General features: G+C 46.7%; 1 protein-coding gene across 1 annotated transcript in view; it reads left to right on the forward strand.

The window, feature by feature from the left end:
• Positions 1–355: 355 nt before the first annotated feature.
• Positions 356–15,802, forward strand: part of SERTAD2 (SERTA domain containing 2) — a 183,153-nt gene continuing 167,706 nt past the window's right edge. The window contains exon 1 of the mRNA XM_073339491.1: positions 356–459. The gene's annotated coding sequence lies outside the window, so the exon portion shown is untranslated. The remainder of the gene's footprint in view (positions 460–15,802) is intronic.

The following is a 15,802-nucleotide window of genomic DNA, read 5'->3' on the forward strand; positions in this document are numbered from 1 at the left end:
GCGTTTTTCAGTAATTGGGTTTCTCTGAAGATATTCTACTTTATAGAGCCACATTTCTTCAGACTCCTTTCCTCAAAATCACAACCTGGGGCGCTGACTAGCCAGTTTGTATGAATCAAGTTCAGTCTGGGATGGGTTAATATGCTGACCTTTAACCTCTGGTGGCTGGGCTTCAAATACTGTTTACAAATGGGAGTGGGTCTGGCAGAACCAGCCTTAGTATTTCAGTGTGAGTTTGCAAAACACATTTCACGCTCCTCACATCTCACACTTATCTGATTTATGGACTCACATTTAACCTAACCACACCTGTCTGCATAGGCCCTAAACAGCCAGGGAGAGCCAGTAAACATCCTCTGGAACAATGAAGCGGTCATCCATGAGGGAGAAGCTTGTGAGCCCGGATACAGAATGAACGTGGAAGCTGGACCTAGAGTGTGGGACTTGCCCCTACCTCAGGTAAGAATGACCGTACTCCTCCGCACTTTCAGAACTAACTACAAAAGTCATTTCTTTGACTGAGCTTTTCCTCAGTGATTTACACCTGCGCTCATGCAGACCTATAACCTAATCAAGCTATTTCTCCTCCAGGCTGGGAAGGGATAAAGAGAGAGGTGGTGTTATTTCTATGTTTAAATATTTGGATGGTGCTCAGCTACTACAGAGGTAAATAAATAGACGGATGTTTGGGGTGTTCCCAATTTACTTAGACCCATGCTTTAAAAGACTGGATTAGTAGGTTGTCACCAGCCTTGTCTTCTGACCAGAGCCCAGGCTTATGCTGGGGTCCTTGCGCTGGGTCCTTGCACAGTTGCCACTATTTAAAGAATTATTTTTCGAGGGACAATTCCCCAGATAGACCAGAAACCCATGAGCTACTAAGTCCAGGGGAGAAGAGGGCTATATTCTTTTGTATTTTACTCTTAATATTCAGAATAGCCACCATCATAATGTAACAAATGCTCCTATTCCTTTCCCTCCAATCGACAGGGTTACAAATCAAGCTAATTGAAGATTTTTCACTCAAAACTGTTTTTCAATGGAAAATTGAGTTTTTGGCTAAATGAAATGTCTCCTGCAAGGTGTCCTTCTGTTTTAAAAAAAATCAATTCTTCATTAAAAGAACTGAACACTGGAAAATTAATATTTTGATTCAGATATGCTACCGTGGCACCTCATGGGAATTGTAGATCGGTTTTCTCATGTCCCCATTCTCCATGGGCAAGAGTTCCCAGCCGGACTATCTGCCATGATGTACCATGGCCTAGAACTCTGTGACGCACCACCTCCCCTCATCAGCAGGGATGATCAGAGCACATCATGGGAAATGTAATCTGACCAACGAGCCTGTCCTATAGAGAAGATGGGAGCATGGGGCACCATGGCAGCATTTCTGACTCAAATGGTTGTCAGATGAAGTATTTTGGCTACTGGTTTTGGTTTTGTCAAAAAGTCCAAAATCCTCCCCCTAACCCTAAATTCTGACCAGCTCTAGTTACAGGATTTTTGTCAGAAAAGGACAGTCCTAGAAGGCAGCAGACCTAAATCACATTCACTAACTGCAAAGTTGTGAGCATCTGTCCTTCTTTATTCCCTACTGTCTATTTTCTCTCAGTCCATGTTCTCCCCATTCTAGCCATCTCCACATCATTACTGGTCTTTACTTTTTCTTGTTCCTGTCTCCTGTTCTCACTCTTATTTTAGTGCTCTCCCTTCTTTTTGCTTTTCCTTCCATAATCAACCCAAGTTCTGCTCTCTCTCCCCTTGTCACACTGTCACTTGCATATTGCTCCTCTTCTTCTGTTCACCGTCACCTTTGCTCCATGTATTCTTTTCTCTCTATCCCCTTTCTCCTACCTGTGTTCTACTGTCTCTCTTCTGTCCTCTCCATATTTCTATCGCTGTATCTTTAAATAGACACACACACAATTCTTAGCAGTTGTAGTGCATTGCAAATATAAACCATTATATTATCACTCATTTTTCAGGTGTGAATACTAAGGCCCCAGCTGTGCAAAGCCAGATGCACATGTTTGCACACTGTGAGGAGTCCCATTGACTTCAGTGGGACTACTGAAAATGTGTCTGGTTCAATGTGTGTCAGTCTTTGACGGATCAGAGTCTGAGGCCAAAAGTTTAAATCACTTCTTCAAGGCCACAGAGTGAACCACGATAAAAAACACAGGAATCCCTTGCTCTTAGTTCAAGGCTTAGCCCACTGCACTAGCCTTCCTCATGCTATAAAGATGCTTCTCCTTGTAGATAGGGGCTACTTTGGCTGCTCAACAGAAAACCAGCTTGGCTGAAGGCTGATACCAAGCGGTGAGCTAGTGGCAGACCTAGCAGTATTGGTTTCAGTTCCCCATTCCCACAGGTGTTAAGCAGTCTGAGGTCTCCCCAGAAATCAAGGAACCCATGGCTGTGGGTTTCACAGGCCCTGAAGGTAAGAAAGGTGGTTGGGGGACAATGAATGACACACATTTGTTTAGGAGACATCAGTATAGACAAGAATTGAGGACAGCTCGTGAAAAGTGTGGAAAAAACAGTGTTGCCTTTAGGGATGGGGGGAGACAAATTCCTAGGCATTATGGAAACACATTGTCTTCTATGACTTGAGTGACTGGGAAAGTGATGCATGATGTGTACTGTGAATGATTCCTTTGCCCTGGATTATGGCTTCATAGCAGATCTGCTCAACAATTTCAAAACGAAAAAGTTAGTCAAAATTTCAGTCAAAAGTTAATTTTTTTTCCTTTCAACATTTTTGCAATTGTTTTCCTGGGTTTTGGTCAACTACGCAGACAGTAGAAATTTTTTTGTATTTCAAAATTGTGATGAAATTTCAGAGTTGGGAATTAAAAATTGTAATGAAAAGTAGGGGTAAAATTGATTTTTCCCCCCTCAAAAAGTTCCTGTTTTTCAACCATCTCTAGTTAATACCACCCTCCACACAATGCCTCCATGTAAGAGAGCTTCCAGAGATGTTTACTGTATTGTTTACCATATATTTGTTTTCTCCATGATTTAAAAAAGTAATCCCAATGTGTGCCAACATAAAGAATATTTCAGACAACTTAGTCCATTTTGTCTTCAATGTCCTTTCAAAGACAGAAAGCTGTGAAGGAATTTTTTCATTACAGAAATGACTAAAAGCCTTCTGATTATTTTGTTCCTTTGTAATGGAAAGATATGTAATGGTTTTGTTTTGATTTGGCTGGGCTACAATGCTTTCTATGGAGGCCAAGTATCATTCTGTGACACTCTGTACCTCAGGGGAACGCCCTGCACCCCCATGTTCATTCTTATAATATGATTGTGTTGTATCCAATGCAAAGTTTGTCATGTCTGGTGTCTTTGGAAGGCTCATGATGCAGTGAGCATTGTTGTTATAGTAATATGATAGGTTGTAATTTCATGTATATAGTTATGAGGCTGAAACTGTGTCCTCATGGTTTAAACAAGCCCAGGAACAACTCTCTAGGAGCAGAGGGGCAGTTCACACTGTGACAAGCCTATATTGGTGGGTGCCACACTTCCAGGCAGATCCAGTGGCCTCAGAAGCTTGCTAAGGCCCTCAATATGGCCTCCCTTTTCAGGATAGCAGCACAGGTCTCAGCTTATTGAGCTACTTTCATCACAGGCCAGCATGGGAGGTGGGAAGGTTGGAATACCTACAGTCTCTGTTGCTCCTTAGAACTCAGTTGGTGCAGTTTGGTCTCTTGCCTGGACCAAAGTCTGCTTCCCCTCTCAAGGGGATCTCTGTAAAGCATGGCGGGTAAGGGGAAACCTGGGCCCACCCTCCACTCTAGGTTCCAGCCCAGGGACCCTAATGGTAGCAGCTGTTGGTGGTTTTCCCTTCATCACTGCTTTGATTCCATGGGCTACTTCCCCACAGTCCCCATTTCCTAGCTCCACCCTTACCTCAGGATTCAGCAATGCTTCCTCTCCTCCAGTTCCTTTCACCTGGACTTCCCCCAAGGGGGCTGGGAAGAAGAGCTTTTAAGCAGTATGAGTGAGACCTTGATTGGTTCCAGCTGTCTCCATTAGCTTAATAGCCTTAATGACCCTTTGCCAGTTAATTGGGGTCAGGTGCCAGCATTAGCCTAACGACTTTAACTGGTTAATTGGCGTCAGGTGTCTTGATTAGCCTGGAGTAGCCTTTGTTTGGCTCTCCACGGAACAGGGACCTGTTCATTCTGAAGCTGATATACCTGTCTTCTACTATGCTCTTATATCCTTCTGGTCTGAGTCTGTAACAACACCTCATCAGGGCATGTATGGGACAAACCCAGCCCAGCCTCACAGGAACAAAGGATACTGGCCTAGGCAGCAACAAAGGATCTGTTGGACTCTCCAGTGAGTCACCCCGCTTCCCTTGGTCAGTTTGGGACTACGATGAGGTGATGCTCACCTGGCTCTGAAGGGGGGGCAAAGCCAAGAGGGAAAAAAGAACATGATAAAAGGGAGAGACATTTGCCATGCTCTCTCTCTTCCACCTCCATAGACAGACTCCACAACCAAGCGACTGAAGTGCTGATCAAAGGGGAGAACCTGGCTGAAGGGCAACCAGCCTAAGTGTCTAAGTTTGTAAGGGCACTGAAAGTGTTAAGATCAGCTTAGAAAGTGCTTTGCTTTTATTTCATTTGACCAAATCTGGCTTGTTGTGTTTTGACTTATAATTAGTTAAAATCTATCTTTTGTAGTTAATATATTTGTTTGTTTATTCTACCTGGAACACTGTGTTTGGTTTGGGGAATGTCAGAGACTCCCCTTGGGATAATAAGCCTGTTACATATCAATTTCTTTGTTAAATTGACGAACTCATGTAAGCTTGCAGCATCCAGTGGGCATAACTGGACACTGCAAGATGGAGGTTCCTAGGGTTGTGTCTGGGACCGGAGATATTGGCTAGTGTCATGCGGTTGCACAATCCAAGCAGTGGCTGGCCAAAAGTGCTCACTCACATAGCTGGGAGCAGCTTACATGCTAGAGGCTGTGCATGAACAGCCCAGGAGTGGGGGTTCTCACAGCACAGCAGGCTAAGGCTGGCTCCTAGAGTCAAAGATTGGAGTGACCTAGCAGAACACCGGTCCAGATAACACCAGGGGAACGTCACACTGGTGAACTTCAGGACTATAGGATCTCAGTGTTAGCAAACCTTGTTAACAGACCACTCACGTGTTCATGTCAAACATCAGATTAATAGGCTACATGTCTTATTGATTTAATGACAGCTATCACTGCTAAGAATTGATGCTTTCATTAGGCAAATCAGGTTAACAACAGGCTCATTGAGGTTTGGCGAACTCTACAGCTGGGGGCAGGGGGTCTTGGGATTGTTTTCCATACTGAAATACAACTGACAGGAGATGTCTAGAAGAGGTGAAGCCCCTCTTAGTACCAGATGTAATATGACAAAAATTTACCCAGATGGCTAGAAAACTACAGTCATTAATGATTGATGAAACAGGGAAATGCTTACTGTACCTTCTGTTTGGAGAACAGCTGCGGAATAGCTGTCTGATGGCAAGGTATGCTCTGCCTGATACTTGTCCCCACATTCCTCTGAATAAGAAATCATTCTAGTTTGGTCCACCAGGCAAATCACTGTGAATATAGTGGAGTCTTCTAAGAGGACAGTGATCCTATAGAGACAGTGGCCCTCAATGGCAGCCTGGTGTGAGGGTGCAAATGGGTAGTTCTAGGCTGGCTGGGCACTGGGCTAGTTCAGGGCTGGTTTAAAGCAACTGGGGGCCCTAGGCCAGGGGTTCTCACAACAAATTTTTTGGTGGCCTCAGAGTGCAGCCACCAACTCTTGCTGGTGGCCTCACTGACACTTTTCCCTAAAATTATTTATTTTTCCTAAAGTTAATAAAGCAATATGCACATCCAAATCATTGTAATTTATTTATGTAAGGTTCTGGGTTGTTTTTTTGCAGACTCAGTAATAAAAACCATGCACAGTTATCTCTATTCTTACTAGACCTAACAGAATAGAAACACAAATAAGGTGCTTTTCACATTCTTGTCTTTTTTTATTATTGTTTCTTTTGCTCTGTTGGTAAAAATGGTTGTCTGTATAACAATTCTGAAGTAAATTTAAAAATGCTTTGACATAATAGGAGTCCACATAATGAAAAACATATCTGGGTGGCTAGGGTCTGGGGAGGGGAGGCAGGGCTTCAGCCAGCCCGGGGCTCCTCAGGGCAGGTGTGTGGGGGGCGGGTCTTGGGGCTTCGGCCAGCCTGGGGCTCCTCCAGCCGCAGCGGAGCTGCTTGGGGCTTCTCCGAGTGGGAGGTTGTAACTCCAGCTGCAGGGAGTCTCGGGGCTCCAGCTGACGGGGGTGGGGGGGGAGCACAGGCAGAAGGGGTGGAATTGGGGGCTCGCCACCCCAAAGGGGGGTCCACCCGCTGCTCACCACCTCATCCCCTGCTCGCCTCCTGCGTCCCTCCTCAATCCGCCGCTCGCCTCCTTGCTCCCCTGCCACAGACACCCCCCAGCCCATCATGAGAACTCCTGCTCACCTCCTCACTTCCCCGCTCGCAGCCAGACCCCCCTGCCCACCTCCTCACCCTGCTGCTGGCTTGCCGCTCGCCTCCTTACTCCCCCGCCAGGGCCCCGCCTCTCATCTCATCATCCGCTCTGCTTGTAGCCCCCACTGGTAGCCAGACTCCCCTGCCCACCTCTTCACCCTGCTGCTGGTTCACCGCTCGCCTCCTTACTCCCCCGCCAGGCCCACTGCTGCTTGCCTCCTCACACCCCCCACCCTGCCTCTTGCCTCCTCACACCCCCCCCCCGTTCACCTTCTCACCCTGCTCCTTAAGTGTGGTGTGTCCCACCTGTGTCTCCAGAGAGGTGGGGCATGCAAGAGCAACAGGGAGGAAGGGGAGGGGCTGATGCTCTCCCCCTACTGCCCAGGAAACTGCCGTGGCCTTAGGGAAACCCCCTGGTGGTCACATTTCAGAAATGGTGCCCGAGGCGTACCTTCACGTGCCCCCCCATACCACAGCCCTGTCTACCCATGTGTCACTGCCCTGCATGCATGTTGTCTGGGACCCCCCCCCAGCCCCCTCCAATCTGCACAGCAGTCCCAGCTCTGTTTGAGGTGGTAAGTGGCAGAGCCCACCCACACAAACGCAGCTTGCTGGGCTGGTAGGGATGCTGCCACCACTCCTTTTTGCACAGGCCAGAGCCTTTCTCCCTCTTTGAGTGCTGCTTCATGGCGTCAGTGGAGGGTGCTCCGTCCAGGAGGAGAGAAGACTTGCTCCCCACCCACCCGAACAGAGCATCCAGCTCCCCAGTGGAGGAAACTGTGTGTGGAGGCTGCTCATACCGCTCCAGCAGAAGACTTTGAGGGGGCACCCATTGCCACCACCCTACCAGAGCCATAATGGGGTGTCTCTCTTTCCGCAGAGTCCTCTGCTGGGGTAGAGTCTGCAGACCTCCCTCCCCTGCCCTCATAGTTATTTGAATGTTTACTACTGTTCACTGAAAGAGCTCCCACCTGACACACTAGGCTGCCCTAATGCTGTTATAAATGCAGGGTCCCCTGCTCTGAGGCGGGGAAGTGACAGTGAGTGTTTCCTTTGTGTGGGTGAGCTCAAGTTTCCAGCCTACCAGGAGTGTTGTGCCGGGCCCAGGAATTCCCTTTCGTGGAGGATTTCAAGACTTTGATATTTGTCTTGCTCCAATTAGAAACAAAACCCGTCAACTTCAAAAATTCTCCGCAAAAAGCAATTCAGAAAATTCTTTGTTTGGGGTTGATGTAAACATTTAGTTTAGACAACCTCAGAAAGTTTTGCTTTGCTATTTTCCTTTTTTACTTTAAATGTTTTTATTTCGTATTGTAATATAGAAACAAAGTGGCCTTAAAATGAAAAACCGAAACATTTTGCTCCAAAAACTTCAAAACAGGATGTTTCAACATTGTGGAACTTTTTTTCCCCAGTTTTTCTCCAACACAAAATTTCAGCGAAATCAACACAATTTTACAGAGTTTTGACTTTGACAGAATTTCATTCTCTGAGGGAAAATGGTCCTTTTGTAGCTTTTCCAACCAGCTCTACCTATGAGTGCAAGCAGTCCCACTTCAATTCCTTCTGCTCTGTGTCCCTTCACAGACTCCATCTCCCTTTCTTTCACTCCCTCCCTGTCCCTTCTGCATTCATCACCACTTCCTCTCCTCCACTCACCTGCTCCCTCCCTCTCACACTTTAAAACGTCAGCTCTCATGCTCACTTGTTCTGCACAGAGAGAAAGGGGAGATGAGGAGACAGAGGGAGGGAGGGCAGCCCACCCACACTCTCACAGCCAGCTTGGGAGCAGCAACAGTAGCCAGGTCCTCCCTAGCTTACCAAGCTCCAGAGGCTGAGCTTCTCCTCATCTGTCTGTGGAAGATGCCGCAGTGGTTGTGACCCCTTCCTACCCTGGTAACTGGAGTGCACCAGAGCCAGCAGCAGTCTCCCTGGCCTCCCTTCCCAGTGTAAGCGGGGGAATAGTCCCGCTACTTTGGGGAACTTTCCTGGCTTCTGCACTGCCCCGGTGAAGTGGGCTAGCGAAAGGATCTGAGTCCTCGCTCCCACTTCCTTTACCCAGATGCCTCCCTGCCCTTGAGGACTCCCCTTCTGCTCTCCTGTCTGGCAGAGTCCTCGTAACCCCAACAAGGCTGGGCCCAGGATTCCTGGGGGGCTCGACCCCCAACCCTGCTGTAGTCACCTAGGACAGGGGCTAGGGTGTCCCCACTCCGGGGTACTCTCTCTGCACCACGCACTTCTCTGACCCACTGACCATTACATACAATTTAAAGCAAATGCAAGTTATTTAATCAACAATTAATGTTAAAATGAATAAGGAAAAATGGGAAAGGTTAAAGGAAACACATCAACCCGCTCTGTGGCGGGGAACATCACAAACAGTGTCTCTGGAATGTCAGGGCAGTTCACAGTCTGTCCCTTGTAAGTCCCAGGCCTTCTTCTCAGGCCCTGGCTGTGCTGTAGGGATGCTGTGGGTTGGATACTTGCTCTGGTGGTGGCCACACGCTCCTAGGCTCTAAGCGGTAGGACCCTTCTTCCCAGTGTCGCCCCAGCCATGTTGGGGTTACGATCCAAGCCTGGCCCGCAGAGCCTCTTGGCTGAGGCGTCTCCCTGTGCTGGGCCTGCTGCCCAGGGTCCCCCTCGCTCTCTCCAGCTGCTCACCGCACCCAGCTCCAGACTGCTCCAGCCCCAGCTCCACCACTCGGTCTCAACAGGGCTGCTGCTCTGCCTCCAGCTCCCTGGGCTGCTTCTTTGGCCCTTCTGGCTCTGGTTGCTGCAGCTCTGCTCCCAGGGCAAGTCTGCTCTCTCTGGGCTGTGCCTCTGGCTTTGGGGCTGCAGCTCTGCTCCCAGGACAGGGTCTGCTCTCTCTGGGCTGCTTTTCTGGTCCCTCGGGATCTGGCACAGCTTGCTCCCCAGCTTAGCTTGGACCCCTGCTTTCTCCTTAGCTCGGCCCCACTCTGTCTGACCCAGGCAAATCCAGCTCACATAGAGGACAGGACCTCCCTGGCCTCCTGACTCTCTGATTAGTCTGCCCACGCTGTCATTCAAGCTGACCAGGAGCATTGGCCTCTCCGCATTGTTCCTGGGGACTATCAGTCTCAGGGTCCTAGTTTCCCACAGACCCTTCCTGTCATAGATATAAAGGGAAGGGTAAACCCCTTTAAAATCCCTCCTGGCCAGAGGAAAAATCCTCTCACCTGTAAAGGGTTAAGAAGCTAAAGGTAACTTTGCTGGCACCTGACCAAAATGACCAATGAGGAGACAAGATACTTTCAAAAGCTGGGAGGAGGGAGAGAAACAAAGGGTCTATGTCTGTCTGTATGCTATTTTTGCTGGGGATAGAACAGGAATGGAGTCTTAGAACTTTTAGTAAGTATCTAGCTAGGTATGTGTTAGATTATGATTTCTTTAAATGGCTGAGAAAAGAACTGTGCTAAATAGAATGACTATTCCTGTCTGTGTGTCTTTTTTGTAACTTAAGGTTTTGCCTAGAGGGATTCTCTATGTTTTGAATCTAATTACCCTGTAAGGTATATACCCTCCTGATTTTACAGAGGCTATTCCTTTACTTCTATTAAAAGTCTTCTAGTAAGAAAACTGAATGCCATTTCATTGCCCTAAGATCCAAGGGTTTGGATCTGTGGTCACCTATGCAAATTGGTGAGGATTTTTACCAAACCTTCCCCAGGAAGTGGGGTGCAAGGGTTGGGAGGATTTTGGGGGGAAAGACGTGTCCAAACTATGTTTCCCAATAAACCCAGTTAAAGTTTGGTGGTGGCAGTGAATCCAGGGGCAAAGGATAAAATTAATTTGTACCTTGGGGAAGTTTTAACCTAAGCTAGTGAAAGTAAGCTTAGGAGGTTTTCATGCAGGTCCCCACATCTGTACCCTAGAGTTCAGAGTAGGGAAGAAAGCTTGACACTTCACCTTTTAGTACTGGGAGCTAGCCAACCTAAACACCCCCACTGAATGTCAGTAAGGGGGCAACAGTCCCCTTACACCAGGATAAAACTGGCATTTAATGTGTGGGTTGACTGAAGTAGATTCTAAACAGACAGGGTCCCAGTCTCCTCTCCTTTGGTTCGGTTGTACATGAACGTCCATTAACTTTGATGGAGTTAGGCCTGCTCTACACTGCTGTGAGAGGAGAATTAAAACCACAGGAAGGCGACAGATAGTCGAGCAGGGAGACTGGGCTACAGAACCACAACAGGCACTTGAGACTGGACCCAGTCCTGTGAGTGGCCCATTTCCATTGGAGACACCTGCATGAAAGTAAATCATAGGCAGAAGGATGGCAGGCTCGGGCCCATTGATTATGTGACTGCTTTATGCTTTCTCAGGACTATTGCACAGTCCAATTCCAACTGCAGCAATCTGGATCACTTGGTAAACTAGGCACAAGCAAACGATGTGTGTTTTAGTACAGCTAATTGTAAAATGTATATCTCTAGGAACAAAGACTGTAGGCCATATGTACATGATAGGGGACTGTACCCTGGGAAGCCGTGACTCTGGAAAAGATTTGGGATTGTGGTGGCTAATCAGCTGAACATGAGCTCCTGGTGTGATGTGGTGGCCAAAAGAGCTTATGCAATACTGGGATGTATAAACCAGGGAATCTTGAGTAGGAGTAGAGAGGTATAACACAATCCAATGGCTGGAAATTGAGGCAGAACAAACTCAGTCTGGAAATAAGGTGTAAATTTTTGATGGTGAGAATAATTAATCATTGTAACAATTTACCAAATGTTGGGGTGGATTCTCCATCACTAGAGGCTTTTAAATCAAGATTGGATGCTTTTCTAAAAGATCTATGGTCTGGGAATTATTTTGGGGAAGTAATATGTCCTGTGTTATACAGGAGGTCAGACTAGATGAGCACAATGGTCCCTTCTGGCCTTGGAATCTACAAGTCTATGCTTGGCATGATTTGTCATGACTTACTGTGCCACATTCCCATAGCTCTATAATAACTCTGCAGATTAAAAACAGACTAAAATCTCATTAATTACATTTACATGTGAAAAGTCCCTTGCTACATGAGCATCTGAAATGTCCTGATGTTAGGCTGTTTAAGGGTGTTTGTGCTACTCAACCATGATGAGAGATTCATAATGCTTAAGGACAGACCCAGGATTTTCAAAGGGACTAAGTGGCTTTGGATGCCTCCGGTTTTAATTGGCCCAGTTGAGACCCCGTAACAGAGCATGACTTTCAGAAAGTGCTGAATGCCTGCCCTCTGAAAATCAGGCTCCTTTAAGGTGTCTTAAGTTGGGCACAGAAAATCACTAGTTACTTTTGAAAGTCTTGGCTGTCATATGGATTGAAATGGGGGAATAAGCTAAATGTGTCCATCATTGAGTATTGAGGACAGTCCAGTTCAATCAGTTAAAAAAAAGCTAGAACCTAAGTGCTGAAATAATAGCAGAACACAAGTCATAACTTCTAAGGAAGCAAATAGGCTAAGAGAGAGGCACTAGCTGGGTGGTGTTCGTGGTGTTTCTGACTAAGATGAATTGTGGTATCGGTTTACTATCTGATTGGAAGCATATAGGTTGCACTTCAGGGAATGATGTGCAGGGCTTAATGATATAATAGGGCTTTTCCATCTCTTGCAGCCATGATCCAATAGCACAAATAGATACACGAAACTCAAGCAGAGAAAATTGCACAGATTTAAATAAATAATGAGGCTGAGTCTTCTAACGGCAGTGTAAGGAAACCCTGTTGAGAGTCCAAATCCTGCAGGCTTTACTCAGGAAAAACTCCCATAGGAATTCACCTAGGGGCTTCAGTGTATACCAGGAACAGTATAAAGGGGCAATACTGCTAGACCCTTTCTATCTCTGCTACCACATTTAAAGCTGGAATGTTTTTTTTTCATACTGTAGCACTAGACCTCCATGTTCATGGGGATGTCATTAGGACTGAGCTCATCGCTTCCCCTGTCAGCAGGCTGTCATGAGGTGAGTGGAACCTTGACCCAGCCTTCTTCCAATACTCCTAGGGGAATTCTGTGCACAATATTTTAAATTTTTGCAAAATTCTGCATATTTTTTGTGTCAAAATAACACAGTATAATCATATTGATTTCAATTATTTTGGTAATTTATTTCAAAATACGTGTCAGCAAGTATGTCTGTAACAATACAGACAACAAAAAAGATTCAGGAAATGTTTTTTGACAAATAGATTCTTTACTAGGCATATTAATACAGAACTCTGAGGAATAATTCATTTGAACTTTACAACACAGAAACTTATTTCCCACACCCCTCAGAAGCAGTGCAAAGGCTTGGGGGACTCAGGAGAACAGAGGAGCTGAAGGAGAGGGAAGTAATTACTGGGACTGGGAATGAACTTAGTGGGTTGCTGGGTGTGGGTGGAAGAAGTATGGAACAGTTTTTTGGGGGGAGGCGAGGAAGGATTGTTAGGCAGTTGGGGAGCCTTCCCCATGCAGACCCTGGCTGATCCCTAGCCTCTCCCAATCAGACAGGCACATCTGCCCTGTCCCCATGTGTCCCTGTACCCCTCTCAGTCACTCCTCTTCACCCCATTCCTATGTGTTCCTGCACACCCATTCAGCCACCCGATCCCATGTGTTCCTGCACCCCTTCACCTGCCTCATGTGTCCCTGCACCCCCACTCAGCCACTGCCCCATCCCCATGTGGGCCAGCACCCCCACTTCCATTCAGCCCCACCCCAGTCAGTCCCCCTCACTAGCCCTTCTGAGCCACAGTCAATGTGATTTCCCAGCAGCCCCATGTGCTCCACTCTGTCCCCCCATATGCCGAGCTGCCTCACCTGGCCCTATGGACAGGGCACTGTGAGGAAAGCATCTTCTGCCCCCTCCCTCTCTGCAGCTGGTTGCTTTGGTCTATGAGCTGGCTGCCCTCTGTTCTGGTGCCACAGCAGCACCTAGTGGGTGAAATGTGTAATTGCAGCACCTCTCTGGCAGAATGTGTATTTTCTGCAGAGAAAAAAAATCTGGGGGGGACATGAAATCTGCCTGTGCACAGTGGCACAGAATTAACCCAGGAGTAGTTGAACTTCCTACCGTTTTTTAGCATTCTGATCCCCAGGATGGACAGAGACTGGGTAGTCCCAGAGTTCCCCAGCTGTACCACTCCGCTCATACAGTCAAGCAAGGGCCTCTAACAATATGGTCCCTGCAATATAGCACGGTTTGTGGTTTCCAGTCTTGCTCCCATCTTGTGTTAGAGGGAAGGGGAAATATAAGTGTGTCCTGGAGGCGAACAGGTATCCCAGAGTGGTTTGTTCTGGATTGATATCCTGTTCAGTTTTGGCTTGGGAAAGGGGTATTATGGTCCAACCTGTGTCCTTTTGGGGAGTAAGGAGTGTTGTCTTAAATTTTCCATGTTCTGTATTACAATAATTGATTTGCACCTAAGGTGACTATACCTGATTCTCTAGTACAGCTTAGAGGCTTTTAACTTGAGGAGAATTGAAACCTCGCATAGCAATTGATCATTCACACATCATAGCACCTCCAAATCAAGGACCACAAACAGGTTCCCTATACAGAGACAGAATGCTTGTGACTGTACATCCTCTCTAACACAAGATCATGCAGGTGCACTACCTGTATCAGCTAATAATTTCCTTAGGTTTTTTTGTTTGTTTAGGATGTTTAGTTTTATAAAAATAGGAAAATATCAACTAAAATCCTTCAAAATGGAGAATTGCCAGAGAGTCCATGAAGTCCACTAGGGACTTCACTATTGGTGGTGATTTTATGTGGAAGGTGCTCAGATGCTATGGGGATTGGTGGCCAGATAAAACTCTAAGACAGATAGACAGAGATTACACACCCTGGATGCTTCTCCAACAAAACAAAACAATTTGTCCTTAGTACGTTACATTTCAATTTGCCTCTTTATTGAATGCTCTGTGGAGACCAAAGGCCAAATTCTCAGCTGGTATAAATCATGTTGCTTCACCAAAGTCTGTAAAGCTATGCTGATTTACACCAGCTGAGGATCCAGCCTCACATATCAGCTGAGAAACTCCAGTTCCCATTGACTTCACAGAAGCTGTGGGCACTCAGCATCTCCCAAGGAGTGACCCCAAGTTAGGGGAACTCAGAAAAGTCAAACCGCTCAGAAAACTGTGAGCAAAATTAATAATCTGAGTGAAAATGACTCACAGTGACTGAGAACTTTTTGTGTTCCTCTCGGACATACACAAAAACATTTTCTGGCTTTATGAATCACCAGAAAATGGCAGCTGAATGTGTTTTGACCTAAGCTAAGCTGAGAATGTTAAGAGGAGGATGAATTGCTCTTCTTTGAAATAACGCCTGTGGCAACTTCTTTGTAAAAAATAACAATAATGAAAATGGGATTTTGGGGGTGAATTAAAACAGGAAAGGCCTAATGCTTTTGGAATGGATTCTAATGCTGTTGAAAGATGCTGACTGACAGCAAGGACTAGGAACCCTAACTAGATCTGATTGTAAACAGAACAGGGGTTCTGTGTGATGGACACAATGTGTGTTGGACACCATGTTGGCTGACCTGCTGAGGACTGAATGGGAATCTCCAGAGCTAATAGCAGGAGTCGCTACAGCTTGAGCTAACGAGTCAGAATGTCAGGCTACAGCTGTAACAGACCTATATTCTTTGTTGACTGGGCATTGTGGGGTATGTGTAGCATATACTAGACAATGGGTTACACAAGCTTCTCAGAGAGCCCTGACCTGGGGGCACTTGCTCTAGAGCTAAGAGGGCAGTCCAGTCTCCATAACTGTTCCCTCCTTGGCTTCTCCATTGATATTACTGACAAGGGGGACAATTCGTGCCAGCTTTGATGATGGATTTAAGGAAATGAATTTCTGGTCACCAGGAACTGGTTTTTACACAACCACCAAACAGTTGTCAGGCAGCAGCTAGGGGAGAGAAAGGGCATGGGAAATATCCTGTCTCATTGAAAGACCTCCGGGATGTTTCTTTGTGAGGAAGAAAACTGCAACTTGTTCCCACTGGAGGTAGGAGGTATTGTAATGGGCAGTAGTTTGGTCTCAAATTGTGCAGATCTCAAGGGATCCATTAGAAGCATAGGGCCACCTGCCTGAAGGCCCTTTCTCCCTGAACCCATTCTGGTGTCCTTTCCCACCTCCACATCCCCTGGCTTACTGGCAGTGGTGCTGCTGCTAGGCACCCTACAATGGACGCCCCCAGAGTCCCCACTCAAATAGTAGGCTCCCAGAATGGAGGAACACTGGACAAAAGCCATTGCAGCCTCA

The sequence above is a fragment of the Lepidochelys kempii genome, chromosome 3, assembly GCF_965140265.1.
Source record: "Lepidochelys kempii isolate rLepKem1 chromosome 3, rLepKem1.hap2, whole genome shotgun sequence".
Lineage (NCBI taxonomy): Eukaryota > Metazoa > Chordata > Testudines > Cheloniidae > Lepidochelys > Lepidochelys kempii.